Source organism: Rhinoderma darwinii (assembly GCF_050947455.1).
Source record: "Rhinoderma darwinii isolate aRhiDar2 chromosome 5 unlocalized genomic scaffold, aRhiDar2.hap1 SUPER_5_unloc_31, whole genome shotgun sequence".
In the NCBI taxonomy this organism is placed as follows: domain Eukaryota; kingdom Metazoa; phylum Chordata; class Amphibia; order Anura; family Rhinodermatidae; genus Rhinoderma; species Rhinoderma darwinii.
In genome coordinates, this window is record NW_027461789.1 from 284,336 (window position 1) to 308,527 (window position 24,192).

The 24,192-nt window shown below is 49.7% G+C and overlaps 11 non-coding genes across 11 annotated transcripts; all 11 read left to right on the plus strand.

The window, feature by feature from the left end:
• Positions 1-1,271: 1,271 nt before the first annotated feature.
• LOC142689643 (U2 spliceosomal RNA) lies at positions 1,272-1,462 on the plus strand. Its single transcript, XR_012858497.1, has one exon. It is a non-coding gene; the product is annotated as a U2 spliceosomal RNA (small nuclear RNA).
• A 1,292-nt stretch (positions 1,463-2,754) lies between these two features.
• Positions 2,755-2,945, plus strand: LOC142689645 (U2 spliceosomal RNA). Its single transcript, XR_012858498.1, has one exon. It is a non-coding gene; the product is annotated as a U2 spliceosomal RNA (small nuclear RNA).
• A 1,276-nt stretch (positions 2,946-4,221) lies between these two features.
• On the plus strand, positions 4,222-4,412 carry LOC142689646 (U2 spliceosomal RNA). The gene has a single exon (XR_012858499.1). It is a non-coding gene; the product is annotated as a U2 spliceosomal RNA (small nuclear RNA).
• Positions 4,413-5,680: 1,268 nt separating this feature from the next.
• LOC142689647 (U2 spliceosomal RNA) lies at positions 5,681-5,871 on the plus strand. The gene has a single exon (XR_012858500.1). It is a non-coding gene; the product is annotated as a U2 spliceosomal RNA (small nuclear RNA).
• Positions 5,872-7,171: 1,300 nt separating this feature from the next.
• LOC142689648 (U2 spliceosomal RNA) lies at positions 7,172-7,362 on the plus strand. Its single transcript, XR_012858501.1, has one exon. It is a non-coding gene; the product is annotated as a U2 spliceosomal RNA (small nuclear RNA).
• Positions 7,363-8,720: 1,358 nt separating this feature from the next.
• Positions 8,721-8,911, plus strand: LOC142689649 (U2 spliceosomal RNA). The gene has a single exon (XR_012858502.1). It is a non-coding gene; the product is annotated as a U2 spliceosomal RNA (small nuclear RNA).
• Positions 8,912-10,203: 1,292 nt separating this feature from the next.
• LOC142689650 (U2 spliceosomal RNA) lies at positions 10,204-10,394 on the plus strand. Its single transcript, XR_012858503.1, has one exon. It is a non-coding gene; the product is annotated as a U2 spliceosomal RNA (small nuclear RNA).
• Positions 10,395-11,682: 1,288 nt separating this feature from the next.
• LOC142689651 (U2 spliceosomal RNA) lies at positions 11,683-11,873 on the plus strand. The gene has a single exon (XR_012858504.1). It is a non-coding gene; the product is annotated as a U2 spliceosomal RNA (small nuclear RNA).
• Positions 11,874-13,142: 1,269 nt separating this feature from the next.
• Positions 13,143-13,333, plus strand: LOC142689702 (U2 spliceosomal RNA). Its single transcript, XR_012858550.1, has one exon. It is a non-coding gene; the product is annotated as a U2 spliceosomal RNA (small nuclear RNA).
• An 8,147-nt stretch (positions 13,334-21,480) lies between these two features.
• Positions 21,481-21,671, plus strand: LOC142689652 (U2 spliceosomal RNA). The gene has a single exon (XR_012858505.1). It is a non-coding gene; the product is annotated as a U2 spliceosomal RNA (small nuclear RNA).
• Positions 21,672-22,971: 1,300 nt separating this feature from the next.
• LOC142689653 (U2 spliceosomal RNA) lies at positions 22,972-23,162 on the plus strand. Its single transcript, XR_012858506.1, has one exon. It is a non-coding gene; the product is annotated as a U2 spliceosomal RNA (small nuclear RNA).
• The last annotated feature ends 1,030 nt before the right edge of the window (positions 23,163-24,192 follow it).

The window sequence follows — 24,192 nt, forward strand, 5'->3', positions numbered from 1 at the left end:
TCCAAAAGTGTTTTTTGTCTTTGCTATTGTTTCTGTCTTTCTGAAGGGATCTCCCCTTTTAATCCCATTATTTCAACACCTGTTGGACAATGCATGAGTGATAATGAGCTCATTGATTAAATGCAATTAATGAATAGATTGCCACCTCTTGTTGTGTGTCGTCTGTGTTTCTGTGTTTCCGGCATTTCACATTGGAACACCTCATTCACCTTCCTTGTCTTCTCTCCGCCCTCCCTTTTAGGTAAGTTAAAGAGCTGCACCTGAGCCAGCCACTGATTGATTGATTGATTGATTGATTGATTGATTGATTGATTGATTGATTGATTGATTGATGCAGCACAACAGTCAAATAGTGGAGTGGAGTAGGGAACAGCAAACAGCCAATAAAGCAGCCCGCCCGCTCGCCTGCCCGCCACAATGGACCTACCTGTGTACACTAGATGGATGTGATGGAATGTACTGTCGTCCCTACATTTCAAGAAGAAGTAAGAATTGCAGTTGCAACAAAGCCTTGCTTGCCTACAAAGAGAGCAGCAATTTGGATTTGTTACTATGTTACCTAGAAGAATAACAAACTGTGCAAGGATGGAGGTTGTAGGAGCAAGGAGAAGTTGTCTGTAAAGTTGGTGGATGCCTATTTTCCATTTTGCAGTCCCTTGTCTCCCTCTTGTGGCCTCCTGGAGGCAACTAGCTGTGCAAAAAAAAAGACAGCCTGGCGGCCGGCTGTTGCAGTGTTGCCCTCTCAGGCAACACTGAGTGACTGACTGAGCCTCACCGTCTTATATAAAGTTCAGACGGAACTTTGCACGTGTCATAGTGGAGCCCTCAGGATTCCAGAGCCAGCTTTCTGACATCATAATGGGGCCTCAGAGATAAAAGCCTGGGCCCAGGCAGTGTTGGTCAGTGCTGCTCAGCAGGCAGCACTGGACTGGACTGGATTACAGCTGATACAAGGTGTGAAGGAACAAGGGGTGGCTGTGGGCATGCACTTGCTGCCGCTGCCAGTGTTTATCTGCATGGCAGCAGGGCATTTGGGCGTTGCCAGGAAGGCGTTTTTATGTAGATTCCTCCTCTTTCAGCACTGCATTGTGGTGCAAGCAAAAGAAGCAAATCCTGTCTGGCTTCCTCTCCGGCCTTTATTCACCTCCCGTGTAGCTGTGAGTGTGTGAGCCTGCAGGGCCCCATAGAATTGCCTAGAAGTAGGCTGAATCGCTGCAAGGGCTGAACAGCAGTATCGGGCAGGCTCGGGCAACGCGCGGCCCGTTCGGGTTATCGCTTCTCGGCCTTTTGGCTAAGATCAAGTGTAGTATCTGTTCTTATCAGTTTAATATCTGATACGTCCCCTATCTGGGGACCATATATTAAATGGATTTTTAGAACAGGGAGATGGAAATAGAGCTTGCTCTGTCCACTCCACGCATTGACCTGGTATTGCAGTATTTCCAGGACCGGTGCACCCTTTCCTTATGTGTTGACTAAAAGCAGATTCCAAAAGTGTTTTTTGTCTTTGCTATTGTTTCTGTCTTTCTGAAGGGATCTCCCCTTTTAATCCCATTATTTCAACACCTGTTGGACAATGCATGAGTGATAATGAGCTCATTGATTAAATGCAATTAATGAATAGATTGCCACCTCTTGTTGTGTGTCGTCTGTGTTTCTGTGTTTCCGGCATTTCACATTGGAACACCTCATTCACCTTCCTTGTCTTCTCTCCGCCCTCCCTTTTAGGTAAGTTAAAGAGCTGCACCTGAGCCAGCCACTGATTGATTGATTGATTGATTGATTGATTGATTGATTGATTGATTGATTGATTGATGCAGCACAACAGTCAAATAGTGGAGTGGAGTAGGGGAACAGCAAACAGCCAATAAAGCAGCCCGCCCGCTCGCCTGCCCGCCACAATGGACCTACCTGTGTACACTAGATGGATGTGATGGAATGTACTGTCGTCCCTACATTTCAAGAAGAAGTAAGAATTGCAGTTGCAACAAAGCCTTGCTTGCCTACAAAGAGAGCAGCAATTTGGATTTGTTACTATGTTACCTAGAAGAATAACAAACTGTGCAAGGATGGAGGTTGTAGGAGCAAGGAGAAGTTGTCTGTAAAGTTGGTGGATGCCTATTTTCCATTTTGCAGTCCCTTGTCTCCCTCTTGTGGCCTCCTGGAGGCAACTAGCTGTGCAAAAAAAAGACAGCCTGGCGGCCGGCTGTTGCAGTGTTGCCCTCTCAGGCAACACTGAGTGACTGACTGAGCCTCACCGTCTTATATAAAGTTCAGACGGAACTTTGCACGTGTCATAGTGGAGCCCTCAGGATTCCAGAGCCAGCTTTCTGACATCATAATGGGGCCTCAGAGATAAAAGCCTGGGCCCAGGCAGTGTTGGTCAGTGCTGCTCAGCAGGCAGCACTGGACTGGACTGGATTACAGCTGATACAAGGTGTGAAGGAACAAGGGGTGGCTGTGGGCATGCACTTGCTGCCGCTGCCAGTGTTTATCTGCATGGCAGCAGGGCATTTGGGCGTTGCCAGGAAGGCGTTTTTATGTAGATTCCTCCTCTTTCAGCACTGCATTGTGGTGCAAGCAAAAGAAGCAAATCCTGTCTGGCTTCCTCTCCGGCCTTTATTCACCTCCCGTGTAGCTGTGCGTGTGTGAGCCTGCAGGGCCCCATGGAATTGCCTAGAAGTAGGCTGAATCGCTGCAAGGGCTGAACAGCAGTATCGGGCAGGCTCGGGCAACGCGCGGCCCGTTCGGGTTATCGCTTCTCGGCCTTTTGGCTAAGATCAAGTGTAGTATCTGTTCTTATCAGTTTAATATCTGATACGTCCCCTATCTGGGGACCATATATTAAATGGATTTTTAGAACAGGGAGATGGAAATAGAGCTTGCTCTGTCCACTCCACGCATTGACCTGGTATTGCAGTATTTCCAGGACCGGTGCACCCTTTCCTTATGTGTTGACTAAAAGCAGATTCCAAAAGTGTTTTTTGTCTTTGCTATTGTTTCTGTCTTTCTGAAGGGATCTCCCCTTTTAATCCCATTATTTCAACACCTGTTGGACAATGCATGAGTGATAATGAGCTCATTGATTAAATGCAATTAATGAATAGATTGCCACCTCTTGTTGTGTGTCGTCTGTGTTTCTGTGTTTCCGGCATTTCACATTGGAACACCTCATTCACCTTCCTTGTCTTCTCTCCGCCCTCCCTTTTAGGTAAGTTAAAGAGCTGCACCTGAGCCAGCCACTGATTGATTGATTGATTGATTGATTGATTGATTGATTGATGCAGCACAACAGTCAAATAGTGGAGTGGAGTAGGGGAACAGCAAACAGCCAATAAAGCAGCCCGCCCGCTCGCCTGCCCGCCACAATGGACCTACCTGTGTACACTAGATGGATGTGATGGAATGTACTGTCGTCCCTACATTTCAAGAAGAAGTAAGAATTGCAGTTGCAACAAAGCCTTGCTTGCCTACAAAGAGAGCAGCAATTTGGATTTGTTACTATGTTACCTAGAAGAATAACAAACTGTGCAAGGATGGAGGTTGTAGGAGCAAGGAGAAGTTGTCTGTAAAGTTGGTGGATGCCTATTTTCCATTTTGCAGTCCCTTGTCTCCCTCTTGTGGCCTCCTGGAGGCAACTAGCTGTGCAAAAAAAAGACAGCCTGGCGGCCGGCTGTTGCAGTGTTGCCCTCTCAGGCAACACTGAGTGACTGACTGAGCCTCACCGTCTTATATAAAGTTCAGACGGAACTTTGCACGTGTCATAGTGGAGCCCTCAGGATTCCAGAGCCAGCTTTCTGACATCATAATGGGGCCTCAGAGATAAAAGCCTGGGCCCAGGCAGTGTTGGTCAGTGCTGCTCAGCAGGCAGCACTGGACTGGACTGGATTACAGCTGATACAAGGTGTGAAGGAACAAGGGGTGGCTGTGGGCATGCACTTGCTGCCGCTGCCAGTGTTTATCTGCATGGCAGCAGGGCATTTGGGCGTTGCCAGGAAGGCGTTTTTATGTAGATTCCTCCTCTTTCAGCACTGCATTGTGGTGCAAGCAAAAGAAGCAAATCCTGTCTGGCTTCCTCTCCGGCCTTTATTCACCTCCCGTGTAGCTGTGAGTGTGTGAGCCTGCAGGGCCCCATGGAATTGCCTAGAAGTAGGCTGAATCGCTGCAAGGGCTGAACAGCAGTATCGGGCAGGCTCGGGCAACGCGCGGCCCGTTCGGGTTATCGCTTCTCGGCCTTTTGGCTAAGATCAAGTGTAGTATCTGTTCTTATCAGTTTAATATCTGATACGTCCCCTATCTGGGGACCATATATTAAATGGATTTTTAGAACAGGGAGATGGAAATAGAGCTTGCTCTGTCCACTCCACGCATTGACCTGGTATTGCAGTATTTCCAGGACCGGTGCACCCTTTCCTTATGTGTTGACTAAAAGCAGATTCCAAAAGTGTTTTTTGTCTTTGCTATTGTTTCTGTCTTTCTGAAGGGATCTCCCCTTTTAATCCCATTATTTCAACACCTGTTGGACAATGCATGAGTGATAATGAGCTCATTGATTAAATGCAATTAATGAATAGATTGCCACCTCTTGTTGTGTGTCGTCTGTGTTTCTGTGTTTCCGGCATTTCACATTGGAACACCTCATTCACCTTCCTTGTCTTCTCTCCGCCCTCCCTTTTAGGTAAGTTAAAGAGCTGCACCTGAGCCAGCCACTGATTGATTGATTGATTGATTGATTGATTGATGCAGCACAACAGTCAAATAGTGGAGTGGAGTAGGGGAACAGCAAACAGCCAATAAAGCAGCCCGCCCGCTTGCCTGCCCGCCACAATGGACCTACCTGTGTACACTAGATGGATGTGATGGAATGTACTGTCGTCCCTACATTTCAAGAAGAAGTAAGAATTGCAGTTGCAACAAAGCCTTGCTTGCCTACAAAGAGAGCAGCAATTTGGATTTGTTACTATGTTACCTAGAAGAATAACAAACTGTGCAAGGATGGAGGTTGTAGGAGCAAGGAGAAGTTGTCTGTAAAGTTGGTGGATGCCTATTTTCCATTTTGCAGTCCCTTGTCTCCCTCTTGTGGCCTCCTGGAGGCAACTAGCTGTGCAAAAAAAAGACAGCCTGGCGGCCGGCTGTTGCAGTGTTGCCCTCTCAGGCAACACTGAGTGACTGACTGAGCCTCACCGTCTTATATAAAGTTCAGACGGAACTTTGCACGTGTCATAGTGGAGCCCTCAGGATTCCAGAGCCAGCTTTCTGACATCATAATGGGGCCTCAGAGATAAAAGCCTGGGCCCAGGCAGTGTTGGTCAGTGCTGCTCAGCAGGCAGCACTGGACTGGACTGGATTACAGCTGATACAAGGTGTGAAGGAACAAGGGGTGGCTGTGGGCATGCACTTGCTGCCGCTGCCAGTGTTTATCTGCATGGCAGCAGGGCATTTGGGCGTTGCCAGGAAGGCGTTTTTATGTAGATTCCTCCTCTTTCAGCACTGCATTGTGGTGCAAGCAAAAGAAGCAAATCCTGTCTGGCTTCCTCTCCGGCCTTTATTCACCTCCCGTGTAGCTGTGAGTGTGTGAGCCTGCAGGGCCCCATGGAATTGCCTAGAAGTAGGCTGAATCGCTGCAAGGGCTGAACAGCAGTATCGGGCAGGCTCGGGCAACGCGCGGCCCGTTCGGGTTATCGCTTCTCGGCCTTTTGGCTAAGATCAAGTGTAGTATCTGTTCTTATCAGTTTAATATCTGATACGTCCCCTATCTGGGGACCATATATTAAATGGATTTTTAGAACAGGGAGATGGAAATAGAGCTTGCTCTGTCCACTCCACGCATTGACCTGGTATTGCAGTATTTCCAGGACCGGTGCACCCTTTCCTTATGTGTTGACTAAAAGCAGATTCCAAAAGTGTTTTTTGTCTTTGCTATTGTTTCTGTCTTTCTGAAGGGATCTCCCCTTTTAATCCCATTATTTCAACACCTGTTGGACAATGCATGAGTGATAATGAGCTCATTGATTAAATGCAATTAATGAATAGATTGCCATCTCTTGTTGTGTGTCGTCTGTGTTTCTGTGTTTCCGGCATTTCACATTGGAACACCTCATTCACCTTCCTTGTCTTCTCTCCGCCCTCCCTTTTAGGTAAGTTAAAGAGCTGCACCTGAGCCAGCCACTGATTGATTGATTGATTGATTGATTGATTGATTGATTGATTGATTGATTGATTGATTGATTGATGCAGCACAACAGTCAAATAGTGGAGTGGAGTAGGGGAACAGCAAACAGCCAATAAAGCAGCCCGCCCGCTCGCCTGCCCGCCACAATGGACCTACCTGTGTACACTAGATGGATGTGATGGAATGTACTGTCGTCCCTACATTTCAAGAAGAAGTAAGAATTGCAGTTGCAACAAAGCCTTGCTTGCCTACAAAGAGAGCAGCAATTTGGATTTGTTACTATGTTACCTAGAAGAATAACAAACTGTGCAAGGATGGAGGTTGTAGGAGCAAGGAGAAGTTGTCTGTAAAGTTGGTGGATGCCTATTTTCCATTTTGCAGTCCCTTGTCTCCCTCTTGTGGCCTCCTGGAGGCAACTAGCTGTGCAAAAAAAAGACAGCCTGGCGGCCGGCTGTTGCAGTGTTGCCCTCTCAGGCAACACTGAGTGACTGACTGAGCCTCACCGTCTTATATAAAGTTCAGACGGAACTTTGCACGTGTCATAGTGGAGCCCTCAGGATTCCAGAGCCAGCTTTCTGACATCATAATGGGGCCTCAGAGATAAAAGCCTGGGCCCAGGCAGTGTTGGTCAGTGCTGCTCAGCAGGCAGCACTGGACTGGACTGGATTACAGCTGATACAAGGTGTGAAGGAACAAGGGGTGGCTGTGGGCATGCACTTGCTGCCGCTGCCAGTGTTTATCTGCATGGCAGCAGGGCATTTGGGCGTTGCCAGGAAGGCGTTTTTATGTAGATTCCTCCTCTTTCAGCACTGCATTGTGGTGCAAGCAAAAGAAGCAAATCCTGTCTGGCTTCCTCTCCGGCCTTTATTCACCTCCCGTGTAGCTGTGAGTGTGTGAGCCTGCAGGGCCCCATGGAATTGCCTAGAAGTAGGCTGAATCGCTGCAAGGGCTGAACAGCAGTATCGGGCAGGCTCGGGCAACGCGCGGCCCGTTCGGGTTATCGCTTCTCGGCCTTTTGGCTAAGATCAAGTGTAGTATCTGTTCTTATCAGTTTAATATCTGATACGTCCCCTATCTGGGGACCATATATTAAATGGATTTTTAGAACAGGGAGATGGAAATAGAGCTTGCTCTGTCCACTCCACGCATTGACCTGGTATTGCAGTATTTCCAGGACCGGTGCACCCTTTCCTTATGTGTTGACTAAAAGCAGATTCCAAAAGTGTTTTTTGTCTTTGCTATTGTTTCTGTCTTTCTGAAGGGATCTCCCCTTTTAATCCCATTATTTCAACACCTGTTGGACAATGCATGAGTGATAATGAGCTCATTGATTAAATGCAATTAATGAATAGATTGCCACCTCTTGTTGTGTGTCGTCTGTGTTTCTGTGTTTCCGGCATTTCACATTGGAACACCTCATTCACCTTCCTTGTCTTCTCTCCGCCCTCCCTTTTAGGTAAGTTAAAGAGCTGCACCTGAGCCAGCCACTGATTGATTGATTGATTGATTGATTGATTGATTGATTGATTGATTGATTGATTGATTGATGCAGCACAACAGTCAAATAGTGGAGTGGAGTAGGGGAACAGCAAACAGCCAATAAAGCAGCCCGCCCGCTCGCCTGCCCGCCACAATGGACCTACCTGTGTACACTAGATGGATGTGATGGAATGTACTGTCGTCCCTACATTTCAAGAAGAAGTAAGAATTGCAGTTGCAACAAAGCCTTGCTTGCCTACAAAGAGAGCAGCAATTTGGATTTGTTACTATGTTACCTAGAAGAATAACAAACTGTGCAAGGATGGAGGTTGTAGGAGCAAGGAGAAGTTGTCTGTAAAGTTGGTGGATGCCTATTTTCCATTTTGCAGTCCCTTGTCTCCCTCTTGTGGCCTCCTGGAGGCAACTAGCTGTGCAAAAAAAAGACAGCCTGGCGGCCGGCTGTTGCAGTGTTGCCCTCTCAGGCAACACTGAGTGACTGACTGAGCCTCACCGTCTTATATAAAGTTCAGACGGAACTTTGCACGTGTCATAGTGGAGCCCTCAGGATTCCAGAGCCAGCTTTCTGACATCATAATGGGGCCTCAGAGATAAAAGCCTGGGCCCAGGCAGTGTTGGTCAGTGCTGCTCAGCAGGCAGCACTGGACTGGACTGGATTACAGCTGATACAAGGTGTGAAGGAACAAGGGGTGGCTGTGGGCATGCACTTGCTGCCGCTGCCAGTGTTTATCTGCATGGCAGCAGGGCATTTGGGCGTTGCCAGGAAGGCGTTTTTATGTAGATTCCTCCTCTTTCAGCACTGCATTGTGGTGCAAGCAAAAGAAGCAAATCCTGTCTGGCTTCCTCTCCGGCCTTTATTCACCTCCCGTGTAGCTGTGAGTGTGTGAGCCTGCAGGGCCCCATGGAATTGCCTAGAAGTAGCACCTCCCGTGTAGCTGTGAGTGTGTGAGCCTGCAGGGCCCCATGGAATTGCCTAGAAGTAGGCTGAATCGCTGCAAGGGCTGAACAGCAGTATCGGGCAGGCTCGGGCAACGCGCGGCCCGTTCGGGTTATCGCTTCTCGGCCTTTTGGCTAAGATCAAGTGTAGTATCTGTTCTTATCAGTTTAATATCTGATACGTCCCCTATCTGGGGACCATATATTAAATGGATTTTTAGAACAGGGAGATGGAAATAGAGCTTGCTCTGTCCACTCCACGCATTGACCTGGTATTGCAGTATTTCCAGGACCGGTGCACCCTTTCCTTATGTGTTGACTAAAAGCAGATTCCAAAAGTGTTTTTTGTCTTTGCTATTGTTTCTGTCTTTCTGAAGGGATCTCCCCTTTTAATCCCATTATTTCAACACCTGTTGGACAATGCATGAGTGATAATGAGCTCATTGATTAAATGCAATTAATGAATAGATTGCCACCTCTTGTTGTGTGTCGTCTGTGTTTCTGTGTTTCCGGCATTTCACATTGGAACACCTCATTCACCTTCCTTGTCTTCTCTCCGCCCTCCCTTTTAGGTAAGTTAAAGAGCTGCACCTGAGCCAGCCACTGATTGATTGATTGATTGATTGATTGATTGATTGATTGATTGATTGATTGATTGATGCAGCACAACAGTCAAATAGTGGAGTGGAGTAGGGGAACAGCAAACAGCCAATAAAGCAGCCCGCCCGCTCGCCTGCCCGCCACAATGGACCTACCTGTGTACACTAGATGGATGTGATGGAATGTACTGTCGTCCCTACATTTCAAGAAGAAGTAAGAATTGCAGTTGCAACAAAGCCTTGCTTGCCTACAAAGAGAGCAGCAATTTGGATTTGTTACTATGTTACCTAGAAGAATAACAAACTGTGCAAGGATGGAGGTTGTAGGAGCAAGGAGAAGTTGTCTGTAAAGTTGGTGGATGCCTATTTTCCATTTTGCAGTCCCTTGTCTCCCTCTTGTGGCCTCCTGGAGGCAACTAGCTGTGCAAAAAAAAGACAGCCTGGCGGCCGGCTGTTGCAGTGTTGCCCTCTCAGGCAACACTGAGTGACTGACTGAGCCTCACCGTCTTATATAAAGTTCAGACGGAACTTTGCACGTGTCATAGTGGAGCCCTCAGGATTCCAGAGCCAGCTTTCTGACATCATAATGGGGCCTCAGAGATAAAAGCCTGGGCCCAGGCAGTGTTGGTCAGTGCTGCTCAGCAGGCAGCACTGGACTGGACTGGATTACAGCTGATACAAGGTGTGAAGGAACAAGGGGTGGCTGTGGGCATGCACTTGCTGCCGCTGCCAGTGTTTATCTGCATGGCAGCAGGGCATTTGGGCGTTGCCAGGAAGGCGTTTTTATGTAGATTCCTCCTCTTTCAGCACTGCATTGTGGTGCAAGCAAAAGAAGCAAATCCTGTCTGGCTTCCTCTCCGGCCTTTATTCACCTCCCGTGTAGCTGTGAGTGTGTGAGCCTGCAGGGCCCCATGGAATTGCCTAGAAGTAGGCTGAATCGCTGCAAGGGCTGAACAGCAGTATCGGGCAGGCTCGGGCAACGCGCGGCCCGTTCGGGTTATCGCTTCTCGGCCTTTTGGCTAAGATCAAGTGTAGTATCTGTTCTTATCAGTTTAATATCTGATACGTCCCCTATCTGGGGACCATATATTAAATGGATTTTTAGAACAGGGAGATGGAAATAGAGCTTGCTCTGTCCACTCCACGCATTGACCTGGTATTGCAGTATTTCCAGGACCGGTGCACCCTTTCCTTATGTGTTGACTAAAAGCAGATTCCAAAAGTGTTTTTTGTCTTTGCTATTGTTTCTGTCTTTCTGAAGGGATCTCCCCTTTTAATCCCATTATTTCAACACCTGTTGGACAATGCATGAGTGATAATGAGCTCATTGATTAAATGCAATTAATGAATAGATTGCCACCTCTTGTTGTGTGTCGTCTGTGTTTCTGTGTTTCCGGCATTTCACATTGGAACACCTCATTCACCTTCCTTGTCTTCTCTCCGCCCTCCCTTTTAGGTAAGTTAAAGAGCTGCACCTGAGCCAGCCACTGATTGATTGATTGATTGATTGATTGATTGATTGATTGATTGATTGATTGATGCAGCACAACAGTCAAATAGTGGAGTGGAGTAGGGGAACAGCAAACAGCCAATAAAGCAGCCCGCCCGCTCGCCTGCCCGCCACAATGGACCTACCTGTGTACACTAGATGGATGTGATGGAATGTACTGTCGTCCCTACATTTCAAGAAGAAGTAAGAATTGCAGTTGCAACAAAGCCTTGCTTGCCTACAAAGAGAGCAGCAATTTGGATTTGTTACTATGTTACCTAGAAGAATAACAAACTGTGCAAGGATGGAGGTTGTAGGAGCAAGGAGAAGTTGTCTGTAAAGTTGGTGGATGCCTATTTTCCATTTTGCAGTCCCTTGTCTCCCTCTTGTGGCCTCCTGGAGGCAACTAGCTGTGCAAAAAAAAGACAGCCTGGCGGCCGGCTGTTGCAGTGTTGCCCTCTCAGGCAACACTGAGTGACTGACTGAGCCTCACCGTCTTATATAAAGTTCAGACGGAACTTTGCACGTGTCATAGTGGAGCCCTCAGGATTCCAGAGCCAGCTTTCTGACATCATAATGGGGCCTCAGAGATAAAAGCCTGGGCCCAGGCAGTGTTGGTCAGTGCTGCTCAGCAGGCAGCACTGGACTGGACTGGATTACAGCTGATACAAGGTGTGAAGGAACAAGGGGTGGCTGTGGGCATGCACTTGCTGCCGCTGCCAGTGTTTATCTGCATGGCAGCAGGGCATTTGGGCGTTGCCAGGAAGGCGTTTTTATGTAGATTCCTCCTCTTTCAGCACTGCATTGTGGTGCAAGCAAAAGAAGCAAATCCTGTCTGGCTTCCTCTCCGGCCTTTATTCACCTCCCGTGTAGCTGTGAGTGTGTGAGCCTGCAGGGCCCCATGGAATTGCCTAGAAGTAGGCTGAATCGCTGCAAGGGCTGAACAGCAGTATCGGGCAGGCTCGGGCAACGCGCGGCCCGTTCGGGTTATCGCTTCTCGGCCTTTTGGCTAAGATCAAGTGTAGTATCTGTTCTTATCAGTTTAATATCTGATACGTCCCCTATCTGGGGACCATATATTAAATGGATTTTTAGAACAGGGAGATGGAAATAGAGCTTGCTCTGTCCACTCCACGCATTGACCTGGTATTGCAGTATTTCCAGGACCGGTGCACCCTTTCCTTATGTGTTGACTAAAAGCAGATTCCAAAAGTGTTTTTTGTCTTTGCTATTGTTTCTGTCTTTCTGAAGGGATCTCCCCTTTTAATCCCATTATTTCAACACCTGTTGGACAATGCATGAGTGATAATGAGCTCATTGATTAAATGCAATTAATGAATAGATTGCCACCTCTTGTTGTGTGTCGTCTGTGTTTCTGTGTTTCCGGCATTTCACATTGGAACACCTCATTCACCTTCCTTGTCTTCTCTCCGCCCTCCCTTTTAGGTAAGTTAAAGAGCTGCACCTGAAGCCAGCCACTGATTGATTGATTGATTGATTGATTGATTGATGCAGCACAACAGTCAAATAGTGGAGTGGAGTAGGGGAACAGCAAACAGCCAATAAAGCAGCCCGCCCGCTCGCCTGCCCGCCACAATGGACCTACCTGTGTACACTAGATGGATGTGATGGAATGTACTGTCGTCCCTACATTTCAAGAAGAAGTAAGAATTGCAGTTGCAACAAAGCCTTGCTTGCCTACAAAGAGAGCAGCAATTTGGATTTGTTACTATGTTACCTAGAAGAATAACAAACTGTGCAAGGATGGAGGTTGTAGGAGCAAGGAGAAGTTGTCTGTAAAGTTGGTGGATGCCTATTTTCCATTTTGCAGTCCCTTGTCTCCCTCTTGTGGCCTCCTGGAGGCAACTAGCTGTGCAAAAAAAAGACAGCCTGGCGGCCGGCTGTTGCAGTGTTGCCCTCTCAGGCAACACTGAGTGACTGACTGAGCCTCACCGTCTTATATAAAGTTCAGACGGAACTTTGCACGTGTCATAGTGGAGCCCTCAGGATTCCAGAGCCAGCTTTCTGACATCATAATGGGGCCTCAGAGATAAAAGCCTGGGCCCAGGCAGTGTTGGTCAGTGCTGCTCAGCAGGCAGCACTGGACTGGACTGGATTACAGCTGATACAAGGTGTGAAGGAACAAGGGGTGGCTGTGGGCATGCACTTGCTGCCGCTGCCAGTGTTTATCTGCATGGCAGCAGGGCATTTGGGCGTTGCCAGGAAGGCGTTTTTATGTAGATTCCTCCTCTTTCAGCACTGCATTGTGGTGCAAGCAAAAGAAGCAAATCCTGTCTGGCTTCCTCTCCGGCCTTTATTCACCTCCCGTGTAGCTGTGAGTGTGTGAGCCTGCAGGGCCCCATGGAATTGCCTAGAAGTAGGCTGAATCGCTGCAAGGGCTGAACAGCAGTATCGGGCAGGCTCGGGCAACGCGCGGCCCGTTCGGGTTATCGCTTCTCGGCCTTTTGGCTAAGATCAAGTGTAGTATCTGTTCTTATCAGTTTAATATCTGATACGTCCCCTATCTGGGGACCATATATTAAATGGATTTTTAGAACAGGGCGATGGAAATAGAGCTTGCTCTGTCCACTCCACGCATTGACCTGGTATTGCAGTATTTCCAGGACCGGTGCACCCTTTCCTTATGTGTTGACTAAAAGCAGATTCCAAAAGTGTTTTTTGTCTTTGCTATTGTTTCTGTCTTTCTGAAGGGATCTCCCCTTTTAATCCCATTATTTCAACACCTGTTGGACAATGCATGAGTGATAATGAGCTCATTGATTAAATGCAATTAATGAATAGATTGCCACCTCTTGTTGTGTGTCGTCTGTGTTTCTGTGTTTCCGGCATTTCACATTGGAACACCTCATTCACCTTCCTTGTCTTCTCTCCGCCCTCCCTTTTAGGTAAGTTAAAGAGCTGCACCTGAGCCAGCCACTGATTGATTGATTGATTGATTGATTGATTGATTGATTGATTGATTGATTGATTGATTGATTGATGCAGCACAACAGTCAAATAGTGGAGTGGAGTAGGGGAACAGCAAACAGCCAATAAAGCAGCCCGCCCGCTCGCCTGCCCGCCACAATGGACCTACCTGTGTACACTAGATGGATGTGATGGAATGTACTGTCGTCCCTACATTTCAAGAAGAAGTAAGAATTGCAGTTGCAACAAAGCCTTGCTTGCCTACAAAGAGAGCAGCAATTTGGATTTGTTACTATGTTACCTAGAAGAATAACAAACTGTGCAAGGATGGAGGTTGTAGGAGCAAGGAGAAGTTGTCTGTAAAGTTGGTGGATGCCTATTTTCCATTTTGCAGTCCCTTGTCTCCCTCTTGTGGCCTCCTGGAGGCAACTAGCTGTGCAAAAAAAAGACAGCCTGGCGGCCGGCTGTTGCAGTGTTGCCCTCTCAGGCAACACTGAGTGACTGACTGAGCCTCACCGTCTTATATAAAGTTCAGACGGAACTTTGCACGTGTCATAGTGGAGCCCTCAGGATTCCAGAGCCAGCTTTCTGACATCATAATGGGGCCTCAGAGATAAAAGCCTGGGCCCAGGCAGTGTTGGTCAGTGCGGCTCAGCAGGCAGCACTGGACTGGACTGGATTACAGCTGATACAAGGTGTGAAGGAACAAGGGGTGGCTGTGGGCATGCACTTGCTGCCGCTGCCAGTGTTTATCTGCATGGCAGCAGGGCATTTGGGCGTTGCCAGGAAGGCGTTTTTATGTAGATTCCTCCTCTTTCAGCACTGCATTGTGGTGCAAGCAAAAGAAGCAAATCCAGAAGAGGCTGGACGCAGCTGCAGGCTTAAGGGAAGCCGACATGACCGTCCTGGTAGGGAAAGGGTTAATGTTAAGAGGTGAGGGAAAGGTGAAGAAGCTGAAGGAGGGACGGGGAGGAGCTAGGGGGGACGGGGGGGCCGTTACTGCGCTTCCCGCTGTTTCTCGGCATTGAGCCGGAAGCAGCGGGAGGAGTAATACACAAGAAGCAAAGCTCCCCGTTGCCCGGCTTTTAGTATGGCAGAGGCCCTGATTTTAGAGCGGCTGCGTGCCGCTGCTGTGCACCACGGTCCCGGATGGCTGGAGGAGACCGTGGCTGCATTAACGCGGATCCCGGACGCCGTTTCGCCACGTCGGGCACGGCGTTCGGGGTCTGTTGTAAGGGACAGGCTCCCCTCCCCCGGCCCCCCTACGAGCATGGCTATGGCGGCGGGGGGGGAGTCGGCAACAACCGCTCCTGCGCTGGGCAGGCAGAGAGCGGTAGCAGGGGTGACGGCGATGCAGGCTGTGTCGACCCGTCCCTCTCGGCGGTCCCGACCTCCAGAGCGCCTGAGTCCGGAGGTAGTCCCGCGGACACGGCGTCGCAGAGGGAGCCCGATCCCGGACGCTGCAGGCCAGGCAGCTGGGAGGACCGCCCCTTCCCAGGCCCTGCGTCCTGGCAGGAATCCCAGGCCGCGACGGGGTCCGGCGGTAAGCAGGGAGTCGCAGGCCGGGCTCCCTGTCACCCCTCCCCCATCAGATGGAAGATGTCGAGAGCAAGGTACGGCCGCCCCGCATGGTGATGTTCCGGCCAGGGGGCAGGCTTCGTCAGGATCGTCTAGACGGACGACTAGATCTGCAGCGACGTCGAGGCAACAGGTCCGGTCGGAAGTCTGGGTCCCGGCGGTCGGGCGGCAGGTTGCCGGCCCATCGGTCAGCGCGTCCTCATCCCCTTTCCGAAGAGGTCGTTGGGAGGGACAGTCGTCGGCGAGAGAAGAACTGGAGGAAGGTGAACTGGACGTTTATCGTCGAGGTCAGGATGGTCCGGCTGACGGGAACACAGCGCCTGTGCAGCCCGGTGAGTGTATAACTCCATTATTGTCTTATCCAGCGATTTTTATGTCGGGTGTCGGCGGGGGGGCTGCTAGCATAGCATCGGGGGCCGGTAGTGGCGCGGGCGGACGCGACGGAGCGGGTTTGGCAGATTTAGTGGGTTGCTTACGGGAGCTGGTGGGGCGCCTGGATAGGGCCGCGGCGCCTGTAGTAACGGAAGTGTCCCCTGCGGTAGTTTGGGAAGGCCCCAGGGAAGGGGGATCGTTGCAGGCGCGTCCTGTGGTGGCGGTTAGAGAGGCGGTCGCGGTGTCGGTGCAGACTGAGGCACAGAAGGACGGCGATCGAGTGCGCATGGACGATCGTGCTCGGGGGGAGGTGTATGTTTGTTTTGAGGGTCCGTTGGGGGCGCATTTAAAGCAGGAGGTGCGTGATCGGATCTGGAAAGATGAATATGTTGAAATTTTTTCTCTCTTGCCGCTGGCTAAATTCAATTTGGATAAGAGCAAGCGGGATGAGAGTAAAAAGGACGAGGAGGAACGGCGGCGGTATAGGCTTATCCCGCAGACGTTCGTTAATTGGTCGCAGGCGTTCGCCATATTGGCTAGTGTGATAGGGGAAAAGGCGCCGGAAAATTGTTCGGCGTTATTTTGTTATTTTGATGCTATTGGGGAGGCTCATAGGGCGTATGGGGGTCAGGCGTGGCTGCGATATGATGAGCAATTCCGTCAGCGGAAGGCGGTTCGGCCGGCGATTCGGTGGGACCAGAAGGATATTGCTCTCTGGTTACGGGTTACGGCTCCGGTTAGGCAGCCCTTTCCCGGGAGCGGTGGCCAGGGAGGCCAGACTAGTCAGAGTGGACCAAGCGGCGGGGGAAAGGCGGGGTTTTGCTGGCAATTCAATGAAGGCCAGTGCAAGTTCGGGGCCACGTGCAAGTTCAAGCACGTGTGCTCCGAGTGTAATGGTGCATCACACGGGGCGGCAAAATGTCTGCGGAAAAAGAGGTCCGGGAACCAGCACGGGGCTGGTCAAGGGGGTGTCGCCGGTGAGGGTGGAAAGGATGGCCCCTTATCTAAATGAGTATCCGGATAGGGCGGCAGCTAAGTTGCTTTATGAAGGGTTTAGTGTTGGTTTTGTTATTCCTCCGCCTCCTTATGAGGTTCCTGTTACGCGGAGAAATTTAAAATCGGCTTACTTGCATGCGGAAGTCGTGTCGGAAAAGTTGTTAAAAGAAGTTTCGTTGGGGCGCATGTCGGGGCCATTTGTGGAGTCGCCGGTGAAAGATTTAGTTGTGTCCCCTTTGGGTATTGTCCCTAAACGCGAGCCCGGAAAGTTTCGTTTGATTCAACATTTATCGTATCCCAAAGGTTCGTCGGTAAATGACGGGATTGATCACGAGTTGTGTTCCGTAGTTTATACCTCATTCGATAAGGCGGTGGGGTTAGTGCGGGCTGCGGGTCCGGGGGCGCTGCTAGCAAAAACCGACATCGAGGCGGCGTTCAGGTTGTTGCCGGTCCATCCAGAAAGCCAACGGCTGTTGGGTTGTTTTTGGAATGGGGCCTTTTACGTGGATCGGTGCCTTCCGATGGGGTGTTCTCTGTCTTGTGCATACTTCGAGGCGTTTAGTAGCTTCGTGGAGTGGGTAGCGAGGGGAGTATCCGGGGTCGATTCGTTGATCCATTACTTAGATGATTTTTTGTGCGTGGGCCCGGGGGGTTCGCCGGTTTGCGGTAACTTGCTTCATGCCCTGCAGAAGGTGGCGAGGGATTTTGGGATCCCTTTGGCGCCGGAAAAAACGGAGGGCCCGGTAGCGACGATTTGTTTCTTGGGGATCGAAATTGACTCGGTGGCAATGGAGTGTCGGCTCCCGGCGGATAAGTTGGGTGCTTTGAGGCTGGAGGTGCGACGGGCTTGTAGAAGGAAGAAAATGTCGTTGAGGGAGCTTCAGTCGCTGCTGGGGAAGTTGAATTTCGCCTGCCGGATTATGCCGATGGGGAGGGTGTTTGGTAGAAGGTTGGCGGCGGCAACGGCGGGAGTGCGGGCGCCGCATCATTTTGTGAGGCTCAGGGAGGAGCACCGAGCTGATCTTCAGGTTTGGGATGACTTCTTGGGCCAGTACAATGGTCGCTCGCTATGGATGGCCCCAGCGCAGGATACGAGTGATCTGAATATTTTCACGGATGCGGCTGGGGCGGGTGGCTTTGGAGCTTACGGGGGAGGTCCGTGGTGCGCAGGTCAATGGCCGGCTAGCTGGGTGTCCAGTGGATTGACGCGGAATCTGGCCCTGCTCGAGCTGTTTCCCATCGTGGTGGCGGCTACCATTTGGGGGGACAGGCTCAGGGATAAGAAGGTCCGTTTTTACTGCGACAACATGGGGGTGGTGCTTGCCATTAATAACATCACGGCGTCCTCTCCTCCGGTAGTTCAATTGTTGCGACATTTAGTGTTGGTGTGTTTGTCGCTGAACGCGTGGGTGGTGGCGGTGCATGTCCCGGGTGTACGGAATTGTGTTGCTGATGCTCTTTCTCGCTCGCAGTGGGACCGGTTTCGGCAATTGGCCCCGGGAGCGGAACGTATCGGTTTGGCGTGTCCGGATCATCTATGGGATCTGGTATCGGTCCCGTAGAGCAGCTGTTACAAAGGTCTTTGGCGGGCACGACGTGGAGGGCTTATGCTGCTTGTTGGAGGCAGTGGGAGGAGTGGGTAAGAGAGTTGGGTGATGTCAATACGGATAGAGACAGGTTGGTGGCACTTTTGTATTGGTTAGGGGATGCCTGGGAGGGGGGGTTTTCAGTAGCGAAGGTGAACCGGTTTATATCCGCGGTGGCGTTTGGGCTTAAGTTGCGGGGCTTGCGGGATGTATCGAAGGAATTTCTGGTATCGCAGGCTTTGAAGGGGTTGCGCAGAGGTAGGGTGGAGGCGGATAGTAGAAGGCCGGTGTCGTTTGCTTTGCTGGGCTTGTTGGGCGGTTCATTGGCATCGGTATGTCGTTCTTCAGATGAAATGGATTTGTTTCGGTTGGCTTTCTCATTGGCGTTCTTCGGAGCATTTAGAATAGGTGAGTTGGTGTCGCCAAGTACTAAACAGGCAGGGGGGCTGAGATCTGGGGAGGTGAGCCTTTTTGCAGATCGGTTGGAGGTATGGTTGCGTAGATCAAAAACTGACCAATTAGGGAAGGGAAAACTGATAGTTTTGTTCGCTCTCCCGGGGTCGGTCATGTGCCCAGTAGAGTGCATGCGTGGTTTTACAAAAAACAGGGGGTCTCCAGATTTGCCTTTGTTACGTCATGTGGACGGGTCGTTCTTGTCCAGGTTTCAGTTTGGAGCTGTTTTTAAAAAATGTTTGACGGCGGTTGGGGTTGCGGCAGGCTCATATTCATCTCATTCCTTCCGGATTGGCGCAGCAACGGAAGCAGGGCGCTGGGGGTTGGATGATGAGGGGGTGAGGCGTATTGGTCGTTGGGAGTCTAAAAGGTTTAAGTCCTATGTCCGCCCCCATATGTTGTAATTTTGTTGTTTATGCTTGCAAATGTTATATGGTGGTGCCTAACTGTGTTTTCCGTTTCAGATTCGCCTCCTTGTCTGGTGTGGTTGATGGGTCATTCGTACGTGCACTGGGGGGCTTTGAGGGCGGACGTCCGCCCGGATGGTCGCCAGTTGCGCATTCCGCGACAGGATGCGGTTGTGCATTGGCTGGGGTTTAGAGGTATGTCGTGGAACAGGGTGTTGGCGGAATTCCAGACATATGTGCGGCTTGATAGGGTTCCGGAGGTTTTAGTGTTGCACGTGGGTGGGAATGACTTAGGAGTCCGCCCTTTTCGTGAGTTGGTGCGGGATATCAAACATGATTTGTTGTGTTTGTGGGTATCTTATCCCAAGTTGGTGGTAGTGTGGTCGGACATAGTCCCAAGGAAGCATTGGCGGTTAGCTAGATCGGTGGAGAGAGTCAATAAGGCTCGGATAAAAGTTAACCGGGCGGTGTCCCGTTTTGTGGCGAAGAACGGGGGCATTTGCGTGAGGCATAGGGATTTGGAGTCAGGATTGGGGAATTTCTGGAGGAGTGACGGGGTTCATCTGACCGAGGTTGGCATTGATATTTGGAGCTTGGCTATAGCAGAAGGCATAGAAAGGGCGGTGGTGGTGTGGAGGAACTCACAGGCTTAAGGTGGTCAAGGCCTGTTTCGCGGTGGCGGGGGGAGTCCTTGAGGCCAGTCAGTACAAAATGGTGGGGGGGTCGCATCGGGGGTATGCGTCCCCCAAAAAAGGTACATGGTTGAAGACTTCATCGGGTGTTATCCCTTTGAAGTGGTCTTCTGGTAGAAGGTATGTCACTTGAAGGCTTCATCGGGTGTTATCCCTTTGAAGTGGACTTCTAGTGGTCGGTATATCACTTGAGGGCTTCAACGGGTGTTATCCCCTTGAAGTGGACTTCTAGTGGTTGGAGCCATCTGCAGAGGTGAACGGTGCTTCCGAGCTGGTTTACGGCTGGAGGTAATTTGTGGTTTGCAGATGGCTAATTCGGTGTGTTCTTGAAAGGAACATCTGAAGGGGCTTCAAGGACTTCCTCTGCTCGGGTTAATGTTAACGTTTAATTGTTATTTATGATTCTGACCCATGTTGGGTCATGTGAATTATTAGGAGGAATTCTCTGGTGGATTCCTAACTAGTTATCCGAATGTTTCGGATTTAAATTGTTTTTATAAAACTGTGAAATTAATAAACGGCTGCTGTGGCCATTTCACATCCAACCTCGGTGTCATGTGTCGTTACTAAATGGGGGTGGGGGATAGTATGGTTTAAGGTTAACACACGACTCTACCTAGGCAGGTCAAGAAGAGGCTGGACGCAGCTGCAGGCTTAAGGGAAGCCGACATGACCGTCCTGGTAGGGAAAGGGTTAATGTTAAGAGGTGAGGGAAAGGTGAAGAAGCTGAAGGAGGGACGGGGAGGAGCTAGGGGGGACGGGGGGGCCGTTACTGCGCTTCCCGCTGTTTCTCGGCATTGAGCCGGAAGCAGCGGGAGGAGTAATACACAAGAAGCAAAGCTCCCACCCTCCCACCCTTGTTTTGTTACTCCTTAGGTCTTCTGTACGTCCGTATATGAGCGTTGTGTTTTATTTTGTGTGTTTATTTAACATGTTTTTCTTTTTTCCGGAGTAGGTTCTGTTGTCATGGCAGCTGGCGGGGGGAGTCCTTGAGGCCAGTCAGTACAAAATGGTGGGGGGGTCGCATCGGGGGTATGCGTCCCCCAAAAAAGGTACATGGTTGAAGACTTCATCGGGTGTTATCCCTTTGAAGTGGTCTTCTGGTAGAAGGTATGTCACTTGAAGGCTTCATCGGGTGTTATCCCTTTGAAGTGGACTTCTAGTGGTCGGTATATCACTTGAGGGCTTCAACGGGTGTTATCCCCTTGAAGTGGACTTCTAGTGGTTGGAGCCATCTGCAGAGGTGAACGGTGCTTCCGAGCTGGTTTACGGCTGGAGGTAATTTGTGGTTTGCAGATGGCTAATTCGGTGTGTTCTTGAAAGGAACATCTGAAGGGGCTTCAAGGACTTCCTCTGCTCGGGTTAATGTTAACGTTTAATTGTTATTTATGATTCTGACCCATGTTGGGTCATGTGAATTATTAGGAGGAATTCTCTGGTGGATTCCTAACTAGTTATCCGAATGTTTCGGATTTAAATTGTTTTTATAAAACTGTGAAATTAATAAACGGCTGCTGTGGCCATTTCACATCCAACCTCGGTGTCATGTGTCGTTACTAAATGGGGGTGGGGGATAGTATGGTTTAAGGTTAACACACGACTCTACCTAGGCAGGTCATGTCTGGCTTCCTCTCCGGCCTTTATTCACCTCCCGTGTAGCTGTGAGTGTGTGAGCCTGCAGGGCCCCATGGAATTGCCTAGAAGTAGGCTGAATCGCTGCAAGGGCTGAACAGCAGTATCGGGCAGGCTCGGGCAACGCGCGGCCCGTTCGGGTTATCGCTTCTCGGCCTTTTGGCTAAGATCAAGTGTAGTATCTGTTCTTATCAGTTTAATATCTGATACGTCCCCTATCTGGGGACCATATATTAAATGGATTTTTAGAACAGGGAGATGGAAATAGAGCTTGCTCTGTCCACTCCACGCATTGACCTGGTATTGCAGTATTTCCAGGACCGGTGCACCCTTTCCTTATGTGTTGACTAAAAGCAGATTCCAAAAGTGTTTTTTGTCTTTGCTATTGTTTCTGTCTTTCTGAAGGGATCTCCCCTTTTAATCCCATTATTTCAACACCTGTTGGACAATGCATGAGTGATAATGAGCTCATTGATTAAATGCAATTAATGAATAGATTGCCACCTCTTGTTGTGTGTCGTCTGTGTTTCTGTGTTTCCGGCATTTCACATTGGAACACCTCATTCACCTTCCTTGTCTTCTCTCCGCCCTCCCTTTTAGGTAAGTTAAAGAGCTGCACCTGAGCCAGCCACTGATTGATTGATTGATTGATTGATTGATTGATTGATTGATTGATTGATTGATTGATTGATTGATGCAGCACAACAGTCAAATAGTGGAGTGGAGTAGGGGAACAGCAAACAGCCAATAAAGCAGCCCGCCCGCTCGCCTGCCCGCCACAATGGACCTACCTGTGTACACTAGATGGATGTGATGGAATGTACTGTCGTCCCTACATTTCAAGAAGAAGTAAGAATTGCAGTTGCAACAAAGCCTTGCTTGCCTACAAAGAGAGCAGCAATTTGGATTTGTTACTATGTTACCTAGAAGAATAACAAACTGTGCAAGGATGGAGGTTGTAGGAGCAAGGAGAAGTTGTCTGTAAAGTTGGTGGATGCCTATTTTCCATTTTGCAGTCCCTTGTCTCCCTCTTGTGGCCTCCTGGAGGCAACTAGCTGTGCAAAAAAAAGACAGCCTGGCGGCCGGCTGTTGCAGTGTTGCCCTCTCAGGCAACACTGAGTGACTGACTGAGCCTCACCGTCTTATATAAAGTTCAGACGGAACTTTGCACGTGTCATAGTGGAGCCCTCAGGATTCCAGAGCCAGCTTTCTGACATCATAATGGGGCCTCAGAGATAAAAGCCTGGGCCCAGGCAGTGTTGGTCAGTGCTGCTCAGCAGGCAGCACTGGACTGGACTGGATTACAGCTGATACAAGGTGTGAAGGAACAAGGGGTGGCTGTGGGCATGCACTTGCTGCCGCTGCCAGTGTTTATCTGCATGGCAGCAGGGCATTTGGGCGTTGCCAGGAAGGCGTTTTTATGTAGATTCCTCCTCTTTCAGCACTGCATTGTGGTGCAAGCAAAAGAAGCAAATCCTGTCTGGCTTCCTCTCCGGCCTTTATTCACCTCCCGTGTAGCTGTGAGTGTGTGAGCCTGCAGGGCCCCATGGAATTGCCTAGAAGTAGGCTGAATCGCTGCAAGGGCTGAACAGCAGTATCGGGCAGGCTCGGGCAACGCGCGGCCCGTTCGGGTTATCGCTTCTCGGCCTTTTGGCTAAGATCAAGTGTAGTATCTGTTCTTATCAGTTTAATATCTGATACGTCCCCTATCTGGGGACCATATATTAAATGGATTTTTAGAACAGGGAGATGGAAATAGAGCTTGCTCTGTCCACTCCACGCATTGACCTGGTATTGCAGTATTTCCAGGACCGGTGCACCCTTTCCTTATGTGTTGACTAAAAGCAGATTCCAAAAGTGTTTTTTGTCTTTGCTATTGTTTCTGTCTTTCTGAAGGGATCTCCCCTTTTAATCCCATTATTTCAACACCTGTTGGACAATGCATGAGTGATAATGAGCTCATTGATTAAATGCAATTAATGAATAGATTGCCACCTCTTGTTGTGTGTCGTCTGTGTTTCTGTGTTTCCGGCATTTCACATTGGAACACCTCATTCACCTTCCTTGTCTTCTCTCCGCCCTCCCTTTTAGGTAAGTTAAAGAGCTGCACCTGAGCCAGCCACTGATTGATTGATTGATTGATTGATTGATTGATTGATTGATTGATGCAGCACAACAGTCAAATAGTGGAGTGGAGTAGGGGAACAGCAAACAGCCAATAAAGCAGCCCGCCCGCTCGCCTGCCCGCCACAATGGACCTACCTGTGTACACTAGATGGATGTGATGGAATGTACTGTCGTCCCTACATTTCAAGAAGAAGTAAGAATTGCAGTTGCAACAAAGCCTTGCTTGCCTACAAAGAGAGCAGCAATTTGGATTTGTTACTATGTTACCTAGAAGAATAACAAACTGTGCAAGGATGGAGGTTGTAGGAGCAAGGAGAAGTTGTCTGTAAAGTTGGTGGATGCCTATTTTCCATTTTGCAGTCCCTTGTCTCCCTCTTGTGGCCTCCTGGAGGCAACTAGCTGTGCAAAAAAAAGACAGCCTGGCGGCCGGCTGTTGCAGTGTTGCCCTCTCAGGCAACACTGAGTGACTGACTGAGCCTCACCGTCTTATATAAAGTTCAGACGGAACTTTGCACGTGTCATAGTGGAGCCCTCAGGATTCCAGAGCCAGCTTTCTGACATCATAATGGGGCCTCAGAGATAAAAGCCTGGGCCCAGGCAGTGTTGGTCAGTGCTGCTCAGCAGGCAGCACTGGACTGGACTGGATTACAGCTGATACAAGGTGTGAAGGAACAAGGGGTGGCTGTGGGCATGCACTTGCTGCCGCTGCCAGTGTTTATCTGCATGGC